The 19,275-nt window shown below is 49.0% G+C and overlaps 2 non-coding genes and 3 pseudogenes across 2 annotated transcripts; 3 read left to right on the forward strand and 2 right to left on the reverse strand.

The window, feature by feature from the left end:
- Positions 1–244: 244 nt before the first annotated feature.
- Positions 245–2,419, forward strand: LOC137353512 (U3 small nucleolar RNA-associated protein NOL7-like; annotated as a pseudogene).
- Positions 2,420–2,809: 390 nt separating this feature from the next.
- On the forward strand, positions 2,810–2,973 carry LOC137355005 (U1 spliceosomal RNA). The gene has a single exon (XR_010970651.1). It is a non-coding gene; the product is annotated as a U1 spliceosomal RNA (small nuclear RNA).
- Positions 2,974–4,690: 1,717 nt separating this feature from the next.
- Positions 4,691–4,776, forward strand: LOC137354836 (U2 spliceosomal RNA; annotated as a pseudogene).
- Positions 4,777–6,791: 2,015 nt separating this feature from the next.
- LOC137354946 (U1 spliceosomal RNA) lies at positions 6,792–6,955 on the reverse strand. Its single transcript, XR_010970595.1, has one exon. It is a non-coding gene; the product is annotated as a U1 spliceosomal RNA (small nuclear RNA).
- Positions 6,956–7,341: 386 nt separating this feature from the next.
- LOC137353513 (U3 small nucleolar RNA-associated protein NOL7-like) lies at positions 7,342–9,520 on the reverse strand (annotated as a pseudogene).
- Positions 9,521–19,275: the final 9,755 nt, after the last annotated feature.

Below are 19,275 nucleotides of genomic sequence, written 5' to 3' on the forward strand. Positions count from 1 at the left end.
GACTTGGGGAGGCCTCCTCCTTCCGTCTGATGGGAAGAGGACCTCCTGCCTTGCCTCAGCCCCCTGGAGGAGGACATGCAGGGAGTCTTCAGAGAACCTAGGTGCCATGCGGTGGCATCTCTCTGCCATTGCCGCAAGCGGGTTCTGGTCTCTCTCTGGTATATTCATGTTTACTGGAGGGGTGACCCCTTTAATTCCTGTTGCACTCCTTTCACCCTCAGGCAGCTCTATACCTTCTTCTAATATGCTGCTCCTCCAAACATCCTACTTGCTGCAGGTAAGCCTCTCAGAGCCAGTGAGGTTGCTGAAAGCCCTTTTAAATGGCTTTCAGCACCTTCTTCCGGCTCCAGCTCCGCCCCCGACACTCACCCTCCCACCCGTGCCCTTTTCTGTCATAAATACACTGCCGAGCCACTAATTGGTCACTTAGCGCTCGATCGCCGTGGCAGCTGAGTGCGGAGCGGGAGCAACCTTGGCACCTGCTTCTGCCTCCGGGAACGTGGACCCACCGGGACAAGTAAAATTCCGGCCTCAGTCACCTCCTGGATGCAGCAATGGACAGCAACACGTTGGCTCTGTCGCCTGTTCTGTTGGTGCGGGTTATTTCCCATGCGTGTCTACAACCTGAATATTGCTGAAAACAGAGACATTTTGTCAAAGCTTTTCGTCTTGCACTCATCAGGACAACTCGCAAGCATAAGGGAAGCAACAAATTTATACTGTATGAGCAGAGAGTGCTGATTGGTTGGCAAGTGGACTGTGATTGGTAGAGGCGTTGCCGTGCAGAATGCACCAGTTTATGGTGACTGACAGTTAACTGCCAAGCTTTGTTTGAAATTTAAAGCGGGCAGGTTGACTCTGATTGGTCAAGGCATTGCCCTGAGGAATGAAGCAGCAAATGGCTGTCACATATTTTGTTTACCTGAAATAGGCGCAGTGTGTATACATGTTCTTTCTGTCTGCAAAGAACAGGGCCCTGTGTATTAATATATGTAGCTTCCAGTACATGCAAATGCGCCACACAAATTTCAAACAAAGCTTGGCAGTTAACTGTCAGTCACCATAAAACTGTCAACGCCTCTACCAATCAGAGTCCACTTGCCAACCGATCAGCAGTCTCTTCTTATACAGTATTAATTTGTTGCTTCCCTTACATTGGTATTCTTTCAGGTTGTCCTGATGAGTGCAAGAAGAAAAGCTTCGACAAAATGTCTCTGTCTTCTTCAACCTTTTCATGTGGCTTCTCCTCACATCATTTACCGGCTATGTGGGCAATGATCATACTGCAGAGAGTAAGATAGATTGCAAAGCCAGAGTTAAACAAAGGGAGGTGGGTTTGCTCCCTTTGGGAAACCGGTGAAATATTTCAAGCAAAGGCAGCGAATGTGACAAGTGAGGAAGACTTGACGGCCAGAACTCGCTCCCTACGTCCCTATTGGTGTTGAGGTGCAAAACTTGAAAAGTGCTTTTTCAAAGGCATCAGATTGTGAACGGTGTTTGAAAGGAAGAGAAGCCAAGCATGTCCTTCCTTTGTTTCTACATCTAGGGATTTCTTTCCGGAAAACGCCTCGCGGCCTGAAGGAGAATGGCATGGAAGTTGGTTCTGTGAAGAGTCAAGAGAGCCGGGAAATGTTGGCCGAGATCAGCCCAGAGGAAGAGGACGAAGCGCCGGAGGAGGTGACTTTCAGCAGCGCCCGGGAGGAAGCTGAAAAGAGCATGAAAGCGCCGCTGGAGAGCGTGAGGAGAGACAAAGCTTTGCTGAAGGAGAAAAGAAGAAGAAAGGAGCAATTATTCAAAGAGCAAAAGAAGTGCAAGTTGCTTCCAGATGGCATTCTTTAAGAGATTACTTCAGTCCGAGAAAAGAATGACCAGGCACCTGACTCAAGTAAAGAAGGTGATGATTGTAATTCTGTGCAGCAACCTGAGGAAGATAGTGGATTGAAGGAAGATGTTGAAGAATGTGTGGATACCAGATGGAAGGAGAGCTCCATGGCCATTCCATTAAAGGATCAAGGCCAAACAAAGCAGCAGGTTGAAAATGCCAGATTAATGATCGACTGTATGGCCCAGGCAGCAGGAGAGGCAGTGTCAATGAATACTTCTCACTTGCAAACAAGAAAGCTCAACAGAAAAAACCAGCAATGCAGTTTGTCAACAAATCCTGGGGAGCAGAACTTCAACAAAAATCTGGAAAGTTTCGAAAGTTGTAGATTCAGCATCATGGTGTGACTGCAAGATGAGAGAATGGAGCTAGTGAGAAAACTAAAATCTACACGGGCTCTTAAACAGATGAAATGGGAGGTTTCTTTGGCTGGAAGTAAACTCTGAATTTAGTACATTAATGCTAACCTTCAAGAGGAAGCTCTTTGTCATTTGTGCAGTTAATAGTCCATTGGTTTGAACCGTGTCTTTTGTTATTATACTCAAGGACAGCTGTTAAGATTTGTTTCTGTATAAAGAAGGAAGATTGCTTGAGACTGTTCTAATGTATATAATCTCTAATCTTTCTAAAATATTTAATGGACATGAAAAAAAAAGCCTCGCGGCCTGAAGGAAGGCAGCTGAGGGAGGGGGGTGGGGCTGTTTACCTATTAAGGGCATTGTGCAAATAGCATTGCGGGCTCTGGATCCGTGCGGCATTTTGTCGGAAGGTGTAATGAATGATAGAGTGCAATATTTGCCAGGAACTGATATGTGCAAAGAGCAGCAGATTGTGAATGGAGTGTCAAGGTGATGTGTAAAAATGGAGTGTTTGAGACCGTAAGAGGTGGTGTGTGATGTCAGGTGGCAGTGTGTGACAATATGTAGCATACTTACCTGGCAGGGGAGAGACCATGATCAAGAAGGTGGTTTTCCCAGGACGAGGCTAGTCCATTGCACTTCGGGTGTGCTGACGCCTGCGATGTCCCCAAATGCGGGATACTCGACTGCAAAATTTGTGGTAGTGGGGGACTGCGTTCGCGCTCTCCCCTGGTTTGACAACGCAAAGTTAGAATTAACAGTGCATTTCTCTCAACTTCTTACATCGCTACCTTTTCTTACTGATGTTATTTCCTAATCTCTCTATTATTTCTTTGCCGCACGCTCAGCATGTGGTATCAGCATTCTCTCTCTCCATTGCTCCTCACAACCTAACCTGCTCATCAGCTGCCACATGCTCACGTTCTTACTCTACGTGCTGCCCCATTCCCCACTCCTCCCCTGCGCCACGCCACTCACCCGACCCATCTTACACTTTATCGCCACGTACAAAATGGACCCTGTCTGCACGCACACCATCTTCAAACCTCTACACAAAGCTTGCCACAAAAAACTTGCACAACCTCCCCCTCATCCTTGTGCCCACTTTTCTGTGCCGCAATATCAAGCTCTGCCAACAACCCAACTACGCAAACACCAAATCTCACGACCTGCTCACCTTCTATCTGGTCCCCATCTTGCCAAGGATGGGTCTGGTCTGCCCACATTGCCGCAGAATGCTCCATCCACTTCCACTCTGCCCTACCACCTATCCTTCCTGGAAAGGTTTCTGCACAAAAACACCTTTCACCACCAATCGCTGACGTACAGCAAGGTACTGAGGGCACAGGCTTGATACACTCGGACTTTTGTCTTCCGTGTCAGTGCGCCATTTTCTCTTGGCCAGTCTGGACATAACAGTGGAACCCTTTCCCATGCACTTGTTGATTTCTGCATCAAGAGGTTACTGGTGATAGTTGAGCCTAGGTAGGTGAACTCTTGAACCACTTCCAGAGTGTGGTCGCTGATATTCATGGATGGAGCATTTCTGATGTCCTGTCCCATGATGTTCGTTTTCTTGAGGCTGATGGTTAGGCCAAATTCGTTGCAGGAAGCGGGCGGCACAGTGGCGCACTGATTAGCACCGCAGCCTCACAGCTCCAGTGACCCGGGTTCAATTCTGGGTACTGCCTGTGTGGAATTTGCAAGTTCTCCCTGTGTTTGCGTGGGTTTTCTCCGGGTGCTCCGGTTTCCTCCCACATGCCAAAGACTTGCAGGTTGATAGGTAAATTGGCCATTAGCAATTGCCCCTAGTGTAGGTAGGTGGTAGGGAAATATAGGGACAGGTGGGGATGCGGTAGGAATATGGGATTAGTGTAGCATTAGTATAAATGGGTGGTTGATGGTCAGCACAGACTCGGTGGGCCGAAGGGCCTGTTTCAGTGCTGTATCTCTAAAAACAAACCTGTCGATGAGACTCTGCAGACACTCTTCAGTGTGAGATGTTCATGCAGCATCGTCAGAGTGAGGACTTTCCGTACTTCGGTCTTCGCTTTTAGACGGGCAAGGTTGAACAACCTGCCACCTGATCTTGTGTGGAGGAAAATTCTTGAACGCGTGTGAGCTGCAGGGAGAAGAAAATCCCAAACAGTGTCGGTGCGAGAACACAGCCCTGTTTCACGCCACTCAGAATAGGAAAGGGGTCTGATGAGGCGCCGCTCTGCTGAATTGTGCCTTTCATATTGTCATGGAATGAGGTGATGATACTTCGTAGCTTTGGTGGGCATTCGATCTTTTCAAGTAGTTTGAAGAGACCACGTTTGCTGACGAGGTGAAAGGCTTTGGTGAGATCAATGAAAGCAACGTAGAGGGGCATCTGTTGTTTGCGGCATTTCTCCTGTAGCTGACGAATGGTCGATCTCGATGCTCGAAAGCCACACTGTGCCTCAGGATTCTTGGAGCAAGGAGATGGAATCGGGGCTTGCCCCGTCCACTCCACGCATCGACCTGGTATTGCAGTATCTCTGGGAACGGTGCACCTCCCTTTCCACCGCTGCTGCTACACTTCAAAATACAAAACCACGTACAACCATCCCGTCAAAGCTGGCACAGTTTAAACAGCTACTCACAAACGGCTAAATCCATAAGATCATGCATACCCTTCAAATGCTTGAAAGCTAAAACATACACTCAACAATCAAACAACCCATTACTCCGCCACATTCATCTATTTACGCACACAAAACTTACACACACAGCGTGCAAACAATAATGACGGGGAGGGCCCTTCTCACCACCAGCCAAGCTACATCTTGGTGCTTGTTTGAAAGTTCTGCTGAAGAGGCATTCCGCCAAATGACTTTGACGGTCTGCTCGGGGAACCATCCGACAGGATCCAACGTCTCCTTTTCCCGTAGATACACTGCTGACCCCAGAGAACGTTGAGGAACTCAAAAGGGATTACAAAGGTTGGAGGACCATGAAACCCCTCTTTGAGTCTCCAGTTCACTGGTGGGAAGCGACTAAGGAGAACATCAAGAGGTTCTTCATCCACAAAGGTGTTCAGAGGGCGAGAGAGAGACAGAGGGAAATGTCCCGACTCCAAAATCTGCTCCGGTTGCAGTCAATGGGGGTCGAGGTCAAGGAGGACCTCCAAGAGGTGAAGAGCCAGCAGGCCTCGCTCTTTGCCAATGAGGTCTCCAAGATCATCTTCCGGTCCAGAGTCCGCTCCATCGAGCAGGATGAGACCTGCTCGCGTTACTTCTTCCAAAAGGTACACAGAGAGAGCTCTGTTATCAGCAGCCTGAAGGAAGAAGATGGCTCGGTAACGTCTTCGCAGTCCGACATACTAAGGATCAGCAAATCCTTTTATGCTGGGCTGTATGACGCGAAGCCCACAGACAGCAGAGCCTCCCAGTCCTTCCTGTCATCTATCACAGAGGTCTTAGATGACAGCAGGAGGGAGAGACTGGACAAGCCGCTAACTCTGGACGAGCTGACAAAAGCCGTCGAGTCTTTCGAGACGAGTAAAACTCCCGGGAGCGACGGCTTACCGGTCGAGTTGTACTCGGCCCTGTGGGACTGGGTCGGCCCGGACCTGCTGGAAGTATACGAGAGTATGCTCCTGGCCGGCAGCATGTCAGAATCCATGAGGAAAGGCATCATCACCCTCATTTACAAGCAGAAGGGGGAGAGGGTAGAAATCAGAAATTGGCGGCCCATCTCACTGCTTAATGTTGACTACAAGATTCTGTCCAAAGTCATAGCCAGTCGAGTCAAGTCTGCTCTAGAGTTGGTGATTCACCCCGATCAGACCTGTACTGTACCCGGCAGGAAGATCTCTGATAGTCTCGCGCTACTCAGGGATACGATCGCCTACGTACGGGACAGGAGGGTGGACACTGACACGGAAGACAAAAGTCCGAGTGTATCAAGCCTGTGCCCTCAGTACCTTGCTGTACGTCAGCGATTGGTGGTGAAAGGTGTTTTTGTGCAGAAACCTTTCCAGGAAGGATAGGTGGTAGGGCAGAGTGGAAGTGGATGGAGCATTCTGCGGCAATGTGGGCAGACCAGACCCATCCTTGGCAAGATGGGGACCAGATAGAAGGTGAGCAGGTCGTGAGATTTGGTGTTTGCGTAGTTGGGTTGTTGGCAGAGCTTGATATTGCGGCACAGAAAAGTGGGCACAAGGATGAGGGGGAGGTTGTGCAAGTTTTTTGTGGCAAGCTTTGTGTAGAGGTTTGAAGATGGTGTGCGTGCAGACAGGGTCCATTTTGTACGTGGCGATAAAGTGTAAGATGGGTCGGGTGAGTGGCGTGGCGCAGGGGAGGAGTGGGGAATGGGGCAGCACGTAGAGTAAGAACGTGAGCATGTGGCAGCTGATGAGCAGGTTAGGTTGTGAGGAGCAATGGAGAGAGAGAATGCTGATACCACATGCTGAGCGTGCGGCAAAGAAATAATAGAGAGATTAGGAAATAATATCAGTAAGAAAAGGTAGCGATGTAAGAAGTTGAGAGAAATGCACTGTTAATTCTAACTTTGCATTGTCAAACCAGGGGAGAGCGCGAACGCAGTCCCCCACTACCACAAATTTTGCAGTCGAGTATCCCGCATTTGGGGACATCGCAGGCGTCAGCACACCCGAAGTGCAATGGGCTAGCCTCGTCCTGGGAAAACCACCTTCTTGATCATGGTATCTCCCCTGCCAGGTAAGTATGCTACATATCGTCACACACTGCCACCTGACATCACACACCACCTCTTACGGTCTCAAACACTCCATTTTTACACATCACCTTGACACTCCATTCACAATCTGCTGCTCTTTGCACATATCAGTTCCTGGCAAATATTGCACTCTATCATTCATTACACCTTCCGACAAAATGCCGCACGGATCCAGAGCCCGCAATGCTATTTGCATAATGCCCTTAATAGGTAAACAGCCCCACCCCCCTCCCTCAGCTGCCTTCCTTCAGGCCGCGAGGCTTTTTTTTTCATGTCCATTAAATATTTTAGAAAGATTAGAGATTATATACATTAGAACAGTCTCAAGCAATCTTCCTTCTTTATACAGAAACAAATCTTAACAGCTGTCCTTGAGTATAATAACAAAAGACACGGTTCAAACCAATGGACTATTAACTGCACAAATGACAAAGAGCTTCCTCTTGAAGGTTAGCATTAATGTACTAAATTCAGAGTTTACTTCCAGCCAAAGAAACCTCCCATTTCATCTGTTTAAGAGCCCGTGTAGATTTTAGTTTTCTCACTAGTTCCATTCTCTCATCTTGCAGTCACACCATGATGCTGAATCTACAACTTTCGAAACTTTCCAGATTTTTGTTGAAGTTCTGCTCCCCAGGATTTGTTGACAAACTGCATTGCTGGTTTTTTCTGTTGAGCTTTCTTGTTTGCAAGTGAGAAGTATTCATTGACACTGCCTCTCCTGCTGCCTGGGCCATACAGTCGATCATTAATCTGGCATTTTCAACCTGCTGCTTTGTTTGGCCTTGATCCTTTAATGGAATGGCCATGGAGCTCTCCTTCCATCTGGTATCCACACATTCTTCAACATCTTCCTTCAATCCACTATCTTCCTCAGGTTGCTGCACAGAATTACAATCATCACCTTCTTTACTTGAGTCAGGTGCCTGGTCATTCTTTTCTCGGACTGAAGTAATCTCTTAAAGAATGCCATCTGGAAGCAACTTGCACTTCTTTTGCTCTTTGAATAATTGCTCCTTTCTTCTTCTTTTCTCCTTCAGCAAAGCTTTGTCTCTCCTCACGCTCTCCAGCGGCGCTTTCATGCTCTTTTCAGCTTCCTCCCGGGCGCTGCTGAAAGTCACCTCCTCCGGCGCTTCGTCCTCTTCCTCTGGGCTGATCTCGGCCAACATTTCCCGGCTCTCTTGACTCTTCACAGAACCAACTTCCATGCCATTCTCCTTCAGGCCGCGAGGCGTTTTCCGGAAAGAAATCCCTAGATGTAGAAACAAAGGAAGGACATGCTTGGCTTCTCTTCCTTTCAAACACCGTTCACAATCTGATGCCTTTGAAAAAGCACTTTTCAAGTTTTGCACCTCAACACCAATAGGGACGTAGGGAGCGAGTTCTGGCCGTCAAGTCTTCCTCACTTGTCACATTCGCTGCCTTTGCTTGAAATATTTCACCGGTTTCCCAAAGGGAGCAAACCCACCTCCCTTTGTTTAACTCTGGCTTTGCAATCTATCTTACTCTCTGCAGTATGATCATTGCCCACATAGCCGGTAAATGATGTGAGGAGAAGCCACATGAAAAGGTTGAAGAAGACAGAGACATTTTGTCGAAGCTTTTCTTCTTGCACTCATCAGGACAACCTGAAAGAATACCAATGTAAGGGAAGCAACAAATTAATACTGTATAAGAAGAGACTGCTGATCGGTTGGCAAGTGGACTCTGATTGGTAGAGGCGTTGACAGTTTTATGGTGACTGACAGTTAACTGCCAAGCTTTGTTTGAAATTTGTGTGGCGCATTTGCATGTACTGGAAGCTACATATATTAATACACAGGGCCCTGTTCTTTGCAGACAGAAAGAACATGTATACACACTGCGCCTATTTCAGGTAAACAAAATATGTGACAGCCATTTGCTGCTTCATTCCTCAGGGCAATGCCTTGACCAATCAGAGTCAACCTGCCCGCTTTAAATTTCAAACAAAGCTTGGCAGTTAACTGTCAGTCACCATAAACTGGTGCATTCTGCACGGCAACGCCTCTACCAATCACAGTCCACTTGCCAACCAATCAGCACTCTCTGCTCATACAGTATAAATTTGTTGCTTCCCTTATGCTTGCGCGTTGTCCTGATGAGTGCAAGACGAAAAGCTTTGACAAAATTTCTCTGTTTTCAGCAATATTCAGGTTGTAGACACGCATGGGAAATAACCCGCACCAACAGAACAGGCGACATAGCCAACGTGTTGCTGTCCATTGCTGCATCCAGGAGGTGACTGAGGCCGGAATTTTACTTGTCCCGGTGGGTCCACGTTCCCGGAGGCAGAAGCAGGTGCCAAGGTTGCTCCCGCTCCGCACTCAGCTGCCACGGCGATCGAGCGCTAAGTGACCAATTAGTGGCTCGGCAGTGTATTTATGACAGAAAAGGGCACGGGTGGGAGGGTGAGTGTCGGGGGCGGAGCTGGAGCCGAAAGAAGGTGCTGAAAGCCATTTAAAAGGGCTTTCAGCAACCTCACTGGCTCTGAGAGGCTTACCTGCAGCAAGTAGGATGTTTGGAGGAGCAGCATATTAGAAGAAGGAATAGAGCTGCCTGAGGGTGAAAGGAGTGCAACAGGAATTAAAGGGGTCACCCCTCCAGTAAACATGAATATACCAGAGACAGACCAGAACCCGCTTGCGGCAATGGCAGAGAGATGCCACCGCATGGCACCTAGGTTCTCTGAAGACTCCCTGCATGTCCTCCTCCAGGGGGCTGAGGCAAGGCAGGAGGTCCTCTTCCCATCAGACGGAAGGAGGAGGCCTCCCCAAGTCACCAAGAAGGCGTGGCTGGAGGTAGCGGAGGGGGTCAGCAGCCGCGGAGTAGTGAGGACACGGCTCCAGTGCCGCAAGCGGGTCAATGACTTCTGTGCTCTGCCAGGGTAAGGGGCATTCCGCAGTCATCGCAGCTTTTAACTGATACGGGAGGGTCACTGGGTGCTGATGCTTCAAAGTCAAAGCCATCCATCTTCAGTGATTGGCTGCATCCCTGCCTTGGGCCGTATACTGGGCACATCTGAGATACACATTGATGCAGAGGTGTGCCATCCATGCACCTCAATGGCATTGGTTCCAGATGCAGCATGCAGCACGAGGGGTGAGTGGGTGCTCTTTCAAGTCAAGGGACTGAACTAATTGCCAAGTGTCTCCACAGGAGAAGAGGGCCCGGACCGATGGCGGGGTGGCCAACCCAACATCCCTCTGAGGTCAGCAGGGAGGCCAAATCGAGCTTTAAGAGGGCACAGGAGCAACAGCAGAATGCATATGGGGACTCCTCTCCAGGCGCTCCTGGTGCATTCCGAAGCTCTTTGTCCCCTCAGCCAGTGACGACATCACCTCATAATCCCAGGGTGTCTGAGGGTGGTCCTGAGACTGCTCAGGGTCACCTCAACAGGCCGGGGCCCTCACGACCTCGGGCAGGCAGAGGACACCCGCCAAAGTCATCCAAAGCCACAGGGCAGCCTGAACAGCCACCTGCCTCTGCCATGACTGGCTGCGAGGGGTCGTCCACATGTGTGAGCACTCGCAAACGTTTCAAACTATCAGAACGGCGGTGTCACTGGTACAATTTGTAAATATTTATTTGCTGTTATACTTCATGGAAAATTGTTACATTTTTCACTTGGCATTTTCATCTGTCATAAGTCGACGCTGATGTCTTAGGCCATCTTGTTCTGCATGAGATGGAGACTTGGGGAGGTGGTGTATTCGGGCCTTGTGGTGTTTGAGGGAAAGGCAGGCCATTGCAGCTGAGATTTCCACCAGCAGGTGAGTGCTTCTGTGCTTCCAGCTGATGAGAATGCCTCATTTCACACGGACATGTCAGTCACTGGGTGACGAGCCTCCGTTCAGGAAAAACTCCTGAGTATTAGAGCCTCCTGGGACTCCCTTGTACTCAACTCCTGCAAACCTCCAGCTCCCTCCCCCTGCTATTCAGGTGGCTGTGCCCCCTCCTCCTCATCCTCAGCCATTTCAACATCCTCGTCTGAGGATGCCTCGCGCTGAACAACGTCGTCGTCATCTTCCAGGGTCTCTTCCCCTCTTCCCCCCCCTCCCCCTCCACTGCAGCACCAGGTTATGTAAGGCACAGCAGACGACAACAATGCAACATACCCTTGCTGGCGAGTACTGTAGGGCACCACCTGTGCGATTGAGATACTTAAATCTCATTTTCAGAAGACCCATGGTCTGCTCAATCGTGACTCTGGTGGTCGCATGGCTTGCATTGTACCGTTCCTCTGCTTCATTCTGTGGGTTCCTCACTGGTGTCATCAGCCATGTCTTCAGCGGGTATCCCCTGTCACCAAGTATCCATCCTTGCAGGCACTCGGGGGGGGCTGGGTGGAGGGGTGCTGAATAGTGCTGGCGCCTGGGAGTTCTGGAGAATGAATGCACCGTGACTGCTTCCAGGATAACGAGCACACACTTGCAATATACAGTGATCACAGACAAGTTGCACATTCATTGAATGAAACCCCTTTCGATTAATGAAGGCCCTGATTGACCTGTAGGTGCTCGAATGGCCACATGTGTGCAATCAATGACTCCTTGGACCACGGGGAACCCAGCGACGGTGCTGAATCCTCTGGTGCTCTCAGCCTGACTGGCGGAGTCTGTCTGGAACCTGATGAACCTGTTGGCATGCCTGAATATGGTATCAGTTACCACCTGTAGTGGTAATGTAGCAATGTAGTGATGCGCTGATGATTGCACACTCCTGATGAGGCCAGGAAGGACCTGATGCATAGAAGTTCAGAGCGACTGTTAGCTTCAGTGGGGCTGACGTTGGATGGCCACCCACGCAGTTGGAAGCGACCTCTGCTGCCAGCATCTCAGGGATGTGCCAGTCTCTCGGGACAGGTGCAGTTTTGGGAACTGGTGCTCTGACATTTGAAGAAGGCTCAATCGCGGGCAATAGACCCTGCCTGCTGGGTAGGCTCATTTCCTCACAGGTGGTTGCTCCTGGCGCACTCTGTGACCTTCTGCCCCTCCCCCATTACCAGGCTGCACTTGGCCAGCAGGTTGCTGATTACACTGGACATTTGCCCTCCTGTCCCTCTTTGTGGCGAAGTCTTCCTCAAGAGGTGAGCTGCCTCCAGAGTGGACAATTCCCATGGCTGCAGTGTCCCAAAGATGTTAAAAGGACAGGTATTTGCAGTCTGCTGCAAGGACAGGCACTCAGAACCCCCCCTCTCCTACACAGAATAAATCAGTGATGCTGTGGCCCTACCAGGAGTTTCAATCACTCAGGTGAACCCTGGTGAACCAGCAAAAACAGTCCCAACCTTCAAAACAGCACACAAATCTATCAGAGTGTAATAAAAAAACAGTACCTCCAACTCCTTAACAGATACACTGGTTGCCGCTCTTTCAAAGCTGCCGAGTTCCCAACTCCCCGTTTGACTCGTTTGCCAGGCACAAAATGTGACAGCTGACGTAAAATGGCTGTCAATTGAATTCTAGACTATCTCAATTGGCCCTTAATTGCTGCAAAGTGGACAGCGATCAGCACCTCAATCTCTCCCACCGTCCGACCCATGTCAAATGGTGATTGGGAGTAATAATGTCGGGGACCTGATATCGACTGCCATTTTTCGCCTCGGACGCCCGTTTTGAGCAGGTAAAATTCCAGTCCGAGACTCCATTTGCCCAGTAGAAGCTACTGCACTACAGTTGGCCTACAACCCTGCCCAGCTGATCATAGGTGGTGAATGCCAGTTATCCTGGAAACATTATGATGTCTTTCAGTCACAATGTCAAACCAGAGAACGGATGCTGGAGGATGAGACATCTGCTGTACACCTGGCTAATGTCTCCCCTCCAACAATAGTGGGAATGGAATTTAAGGCAGTTGTATGTTCCTCCTGCAGAATGTGGGAGGTAAGGGTCGCCAAGAGTGTCCCTGCTGACTGCATCTGCGGGAAGTGCACCCAACTCCAGCTCCTCGAGAACCGCGTTAGGGAACTGGAGCTGGATGAACTTCGGATCATTCGGGAGGCGGAGGGTGTTATTGAGAGGAGTGAAAGGGAGGTAGTCACACCTCAAGTAAAAGAAGTAGGTAGATGGGTTACCGTCAGGGGAAGGAGAGGGAACCAGCAGGCAGTGCAGGGATCCCCTGTGGCCGTTTCCCTCAACAACAGGTATATCGTTTTGGATACTGTTGGGGGGGGGGACTTACCAGGGGTAAGCAATGGGGTACAGGTCTCTGGCACAGAGTCTGTCCCTGTTACTCAGAAGGGAAGGGGGAAGAGGAGCAGAGCATTAGTCATTGGGGACTCCATAGTTAGGGGAACAGATAGGAGGTTCTGTGGGAACGAGAGAGACTCACGGTTGGTGTGTTGCCTCCCAGGTGCCAGGGTTCGTGATGTCTCGGATCGTGTTTTTGGGATCCTTAAGGGGGAGGGGGAGCAGCCCCAAGTCGTGGTCCACATAGACACCAACGACATAGGTAGGAAGAGAGATGGGGATTTAAGGCTGAAATTCAGGGAGCTAGGGTGGAAGCTTAGAGCGAGAACAAACAGAGTTGTTATCTCTGGGTTGTTGCCCGTGCCACGTGCTAGCGAAGCGAGGAATAGGGAGAGAGAGGAGTTGAACACGTGGCTGCAGGGATGGTGTAGCAGGGAGGGTTTTGGTTTCCTGGATAATTGGGGCTCTTTCTGGGGTAGGTGACACCTCTACAAACAGGATGGTCTTCACCTGAACCAGAGGAGTACCAATATCCTGGGGGGGTGGGATTTGCTAGTGCTCTTCGGGGGGGTTTAAACTAATTCAGCAGGGGAATGGGAACCTAAATTGTAGTTCCAGTGTACATGATGTTGAGAGTAGTGAGGTCAGGGATAAGGTTACAAGGACGCAAGAGGGCACTGGCAAGCAAGAACTTGGTTTAAAGTGTGTCTACTTCAACGCCAGGAGCATCCGGAATAAGGTGGGTGAGCTTGCAGCATGGGTTGGTACCTGGGATCTCGATGTTGTGGCCATTTCGGAGACATGGGTAGGGCAGGGGCAGGAATGGATGTTGCAGGTTCCGGGATTTAGATGTTTCAGTAAGAACAGAGAAGATGGTAAAAGAGGGGGGGGTGTGGCATTGTTAATCAAAGAGAGTATTACGGCGGCAGAAAGGACGTTTGAGGACTCGTCTACTGAGGTGGTATGGGCCGAGGTTAGAAACAGGAGAGGAGAGGTCACCCTGTTGGGAGTTTTCTATAGACCTCCGAATAGTTCCAGCGATGTAGAGGAAAGGATAGCGAAGATGATTCTCGACAGGGTCGAGAGTAACAGGGTAGTTGTTATGGGGGACTTTAACTTTCCAAATATTGACTGGAAATACTATAGTTCGAGTACTTTAGATGGGTCAGTTTTTGTCCAGTGTGTGCAGGAGGGTTTTCTGACACAGTATGTAGACAGGCCAACCAGGGGAGATGCCACATTGGATTTGGTACTAGGTAATGAACCCGGCCAGGTGTTAGATTCAGATGTAGGTGAGCACTTTGGTGATAGTGATCACAATTCGGTTAGGTTTACCTTAGCGATGGGCAGGGACAGGTATATACCGCAGGGCAAGAATTATAGCTGGGGAAAAGGAAATTATGATGCGATTAGGCAAGATTTAGGATGCGTAGGATGGGGAAGGAAACTGCAGGGGATGGGCACAATCGAAATGTGGAGCTTATTCAAGGAGCAGCTACTGCGTGTCCTTGATAAGTATGTACCTGTCAGGCAGGGAGGAAGTTGTCGAGCGAGGGAGCCGTGGTTTACTAAAGAAGTTGAAGCACTTGTCAAGAGGAAGAAGAAGGCTTATGTTAGGATGAGACATGAAGGCTCAGTTAGGGCGCTTGAGAGTTACAAGCTAGCCAGGAAGGATCTAAAGGGAGAGCTAAGAAGAGCAAGGAGAGGTCACGAGAAGTCATTGGCGGATAGGATCAAGGAAAACCCTAAGGCTTTCTATAGGTATATCAGGAATAAAAGAATGACTAGAGTTAGATTAGGGCCAATCAAGGATAGAAGTGGCAAGTTGTGTGTGGAATCAGAGGAGATAGGGGAAGCGTTAAATGAATATTTTTCGTCAGTATTTACAGTAGAGAAAGAAAATGTTGTCGAGGAGAATACTGAGATTCAGACTACTAGGCTAGATGGGATTGAGGTTCAAAAGGAGGAGGTGTTGCAATTTTGCAAAGTGTGAAAATAGATAAGTCCCCTGGGCCAGATGGGATTTATCCTAGGATTCTCTGGGAAGCCAGAGAGGAGATTGCAGAGCCTTTGTCCTTGATCTTTATGTCGTCATTGTCGACAGGAATAGTGCCGGAAGACTGGAGGATAGCAAATGTTGTCCCCTTGTTCAAGAAGGGGAGTAGAGACAGCCCTGGTAATTATAGACCTGTGAGCCTTACTTCGGTTGTGGGTAAAATGTTGGAAAAGGTTATAAGAGACAGGATTTATAATCATTTTGAAAAGAATAAGTTCATTAGCGATAGTCAGCACGGTTTTGTGACGGGTAGGTCGTGCCTCACAAACCTTATTGAGTTTTTCGAGAAGGTGACCAAACAGGTGGATGAGGGTAAAGCCGTGGATGTGGTGTATATGGATTTCAGTAAGGCGTTTGATAAGGTTCCCCATGGTAGGCTATTGCAGAAAATACGGAAGTATGGGGTTGAAGGTGATTTCGAGCTTTGGATCAGAAATTGGCGAGCTGAAAGAAGACAGAGGGTGGTGGTTGATGGCAAATGTTCATCCTGGAGTTTAGTTACTAGTGGTGTACCGCAAGGATCTGTTTTGGGGCCACTGCTGTTTGTCATTTTTATAAACGACCTGGATGAGGGTGTAGAAGGGTGGGTTAGCAAATTTGCGGATCACACTAAGGTCGGTGGAGTTGTGGATAGTGCCGAAGGATGTTGTAGGGTACAGAGGGACATAGATAGGCTGCAGAGCTGGGCTGAGAGATGGCAAATGGAGTTTAATGCGGAAAAGTGCGAGGTGATTCACTTTGGAAGGAGTAACAGGAATGCAGAGTACTGGGCTAATGGGAAGATTCTTGGTAGTGTAGATGAACAGAGAGATCTTGGTGTCCAGGTGCATAAATCCCTGAAGGTTGCTACCCAGGTTAATAGGGCTGTTAAGAAGGCATATGGTATGTTAGCTTTTATTAGTAGGGGGATCGAGTTTCGGAGCCACGAGGTCATGCTGCAGCTGTACAAAACTCTGGTGAGACCGCACCTGGAGTATTGCGTGCAGTTCTGGTCACCGCATTATAGGAAGGATGTGGAAGCTATGGAAAGGGTGCAGAGGAGATTTACTATGATATTGCCTGGTATGGAGGGAAGGTCTTACGAGGAAAGGCTGAGGGACTTGAGGTTGTTTTCGTTGGAGAGAAGGAGGAGGAGAGGTGACTTAATAGAGACATATAAGATAATCAGAGGGTTAGATAGGGTGGATAGTGAGAGTCTTTTTCCTCGGATGGTGATGGCAAACACGAGGGGACATAGCTTTAAGTTGAGGGGTGATAGATATAGGACAGATGTCAGAGGTAGTTTCTTTACTCAGAGAGTAGTAGGGGCGTGTAACGCCCTGCCTGCAACAGTAGTAGACTGGCCAACTTTCAGGGCATTTAAGTGGTCATTGGATAGACATATGGATGAAAATGGAATAGTGTAGGTCAGATGGTTTCACAGGTCGGCGCAACATCGAGGGCCGAAGTGCCTGTACTGCGCTGTAATGTTCTAATGTTCTAAAATGTTCTAAAGCCATCAGGTCCTGGTTTATTAGGTTTAATAGTTTTCCCGGTACCCTTTCCTTGGTGATTGTTTGTTTAAAGTTTCTCCCTCCCTTTCGCCTCTTGATTAGCAAGTATCTTTGGGAAGTCTTCTACAGTGATGACGGTGCAAAATACCTGTTTAACGCTTCTGCCAGTTCCTTGTTTTCCATTATTAATTCCCCAGATTCACTCTCTAGAGGACCATCACTTGTTTTAGTTACTCTTTCCTTTATAAATACTTGTAGAAACTTAGTATCTGGTTTTGTTTTCCTCGCTAGCTTTCGCTTCTATTGTAATTTCACCCTCACCATTTTTTTAATCATCCTTTGCTGGTTCTTATCTGTCCAAACTTCTGACTTGCCACAAATCTTTGCAGAATTGTGCAGTGTTTCTTCCAATTTGATACTATCCTTAACTTCCTTATTTAGCCACAATGAGGCATCCTTCTCAGTCTTTCTCACTGGGATAAATCTTTGAGAGTTATTAAATATCTCCTTAAAAGTCTGCCACTGCATCTCGACTGGGTGATACAAGAATGTTGAAGGGCTGAAAACAAAATCGTCTTCACTAACGTGCGTTGCTTTTACTGTGTGAATGAAGTGTGCCAGCATGTACCGATCTTGGCTCCTTCCATTATATCATTGGCCTTTCAGAACTGCCAATGTATGGAGTAACATCATTGCTATGCCAGTATCACTCATGTGCATCTCCACGGATGTAGTAATATGGACAATAGCTCAGTAGTCTGCTGCCAGTAATGTTGGACACAAAAGTGTTGCAGATGCAGACTGCTGCACAACAGGTGAACGAGGGTGCTGTGTGGCATGCAGAGCCCACAGTGGTTCCTATAGCATGAAGAACCCTGCTGTGCATTCCTAGCTCACTGCTCGCCCTGCATGCGGTGCCTGGATGCTCTCTGTCCTCCCTTGTGCCTTTCCTGCTGTAAGTCCTTAGCATCCTCATCATCTGAGGATGAGTCCTGCTCATGTCTCTGCTCATCCTGCAAGCCCTTCCCCCTATTGAGTGTGTAGTTGTGCAGAGCACAGCAGACAGCAACAATGCAAGCTACCCTTTCCAGCTTGTACTGCAGGGCACCACCTGATCTATCCAGGCAGCGGAATCACATTTTCAGCATGCGGATCGCCTGCTCAGTGATGGCTCTTGTCGCTCTGTGGCTGACGTTGTATCTCTCTTCTGCAGCAGTGGTGGGGTTTTTTATTGGTGTCAGGGGCCATGTATGCAAGGCGGAGCCCTTGTCTCCAAGAAGCCACCCCTCCATCTGAGCCATTTCATTGAACAGCAATGGCAGCTGGGACTGGCGCAGGATGAAGGCATCATGACAGCTGCCTGGAAGCGGGCACAGATTTGCATGAATCGTTTCTGGTGATCACATGCAAGCTGCACATTGAGTGGAAGCCTTTATGATTTAGATATTCAGCTGGTCACCCGTCAGGAGCCTTGATGGCCACATAGGTGCAATCTGTAACCCCTTGTACCTGTGGGAATTCAGCATTGGAGACGACACCGGTGGCCCTCTGGGCTTGGCTTTCAGGGTCTGTCATGAAACGGATATAGTCACCAGCCATCTGGTACCGGGCATCGGTGACCTCCCTGATGCAATGGTGAACTGCTGACTGTGTGACCCCAAAAAGGTCTCCGGAGAGCCCCTGAAATGATGCAGAGGTGTAAAAATTTAGAGCCTCTGTCACCGAGAGTGCCACAGGCACAGGATGTCCCCTGAAGCCCCTGGGCTGCAGGTCGTCATTCAGCAGGGCGCAGAGATATGTCACTGCCTCTCTTGACATCCGCTGTCATCTCTGACACTGGCACTCTGACATCTACAGGTATGTCATGTGGGATCTGTAGATGTCCGGTGATTTGTAGTGGCGAGCTCTCCTTGGGTGCTGCTGTTCGTGACCGAGACGGGCCTCTGTGTGGGCTACAACTGCGGTACATATGGATCCTCTCAAGAAGCATATCAATTAATATCGGGTGAACCATCCCCATCGTCAAGTTGCAATTCAACTCAGTTCCTTCAATTCTTCCAAGGTTCCTGACAGGGCAGAGAATGATGTTGAGTGGTACATCAGGTGCTTTCGTGTAGCAGTTATGTGGCATGGCATGGCATTGCCCATCTTAGCTCCCACTAAGAATGGCACCACATGACCACATAAAGATTGCACAAGTTGCATCGATTGGCCCACAAGGCATATAAGCTTCACACGCTTACCATGTCTGGCACTCTCTCCATATACAGGGTGCCTTGAGAGCTATTGTTCCTTCATTAACAGGCAATCAATGGCACAGAGCTGCCAACCTTTCCGGAGGGCAGAATCGTAATGGCTCCCAACACCTCTTCAGTGAGACCCCTGAAGATCTGAACTTGCCTTCGCTGGCGAAAACATCTGACTCCGATGTCCCGTCGGCTTTTCTATTCGTGAATGGGACGGCACATGACTGCCGCCCATTCACTGTAAAATGCTGAAGTGTACATCGAGAGGGAGCAGGCTGCGCAATCGGGAGAGGTAAGTAGTGTTT

Source organism: Heterodontus francisci, chromosome 41 (genome assembly GCF_036365525.1).
Source record: "Heterodontus francisci isolate sHetFra1 chromosome 41, sHetFra1.hap1, whole genome shotgun sequence".
Classification (NCBI taxonomy): domain Eukaryota; kingdom Metazoa; phylum Chordata; class Chondrichthyes; order Heterodontiformes; family Heterodontidae; genus Heterodontus; species Heterodontus francisci.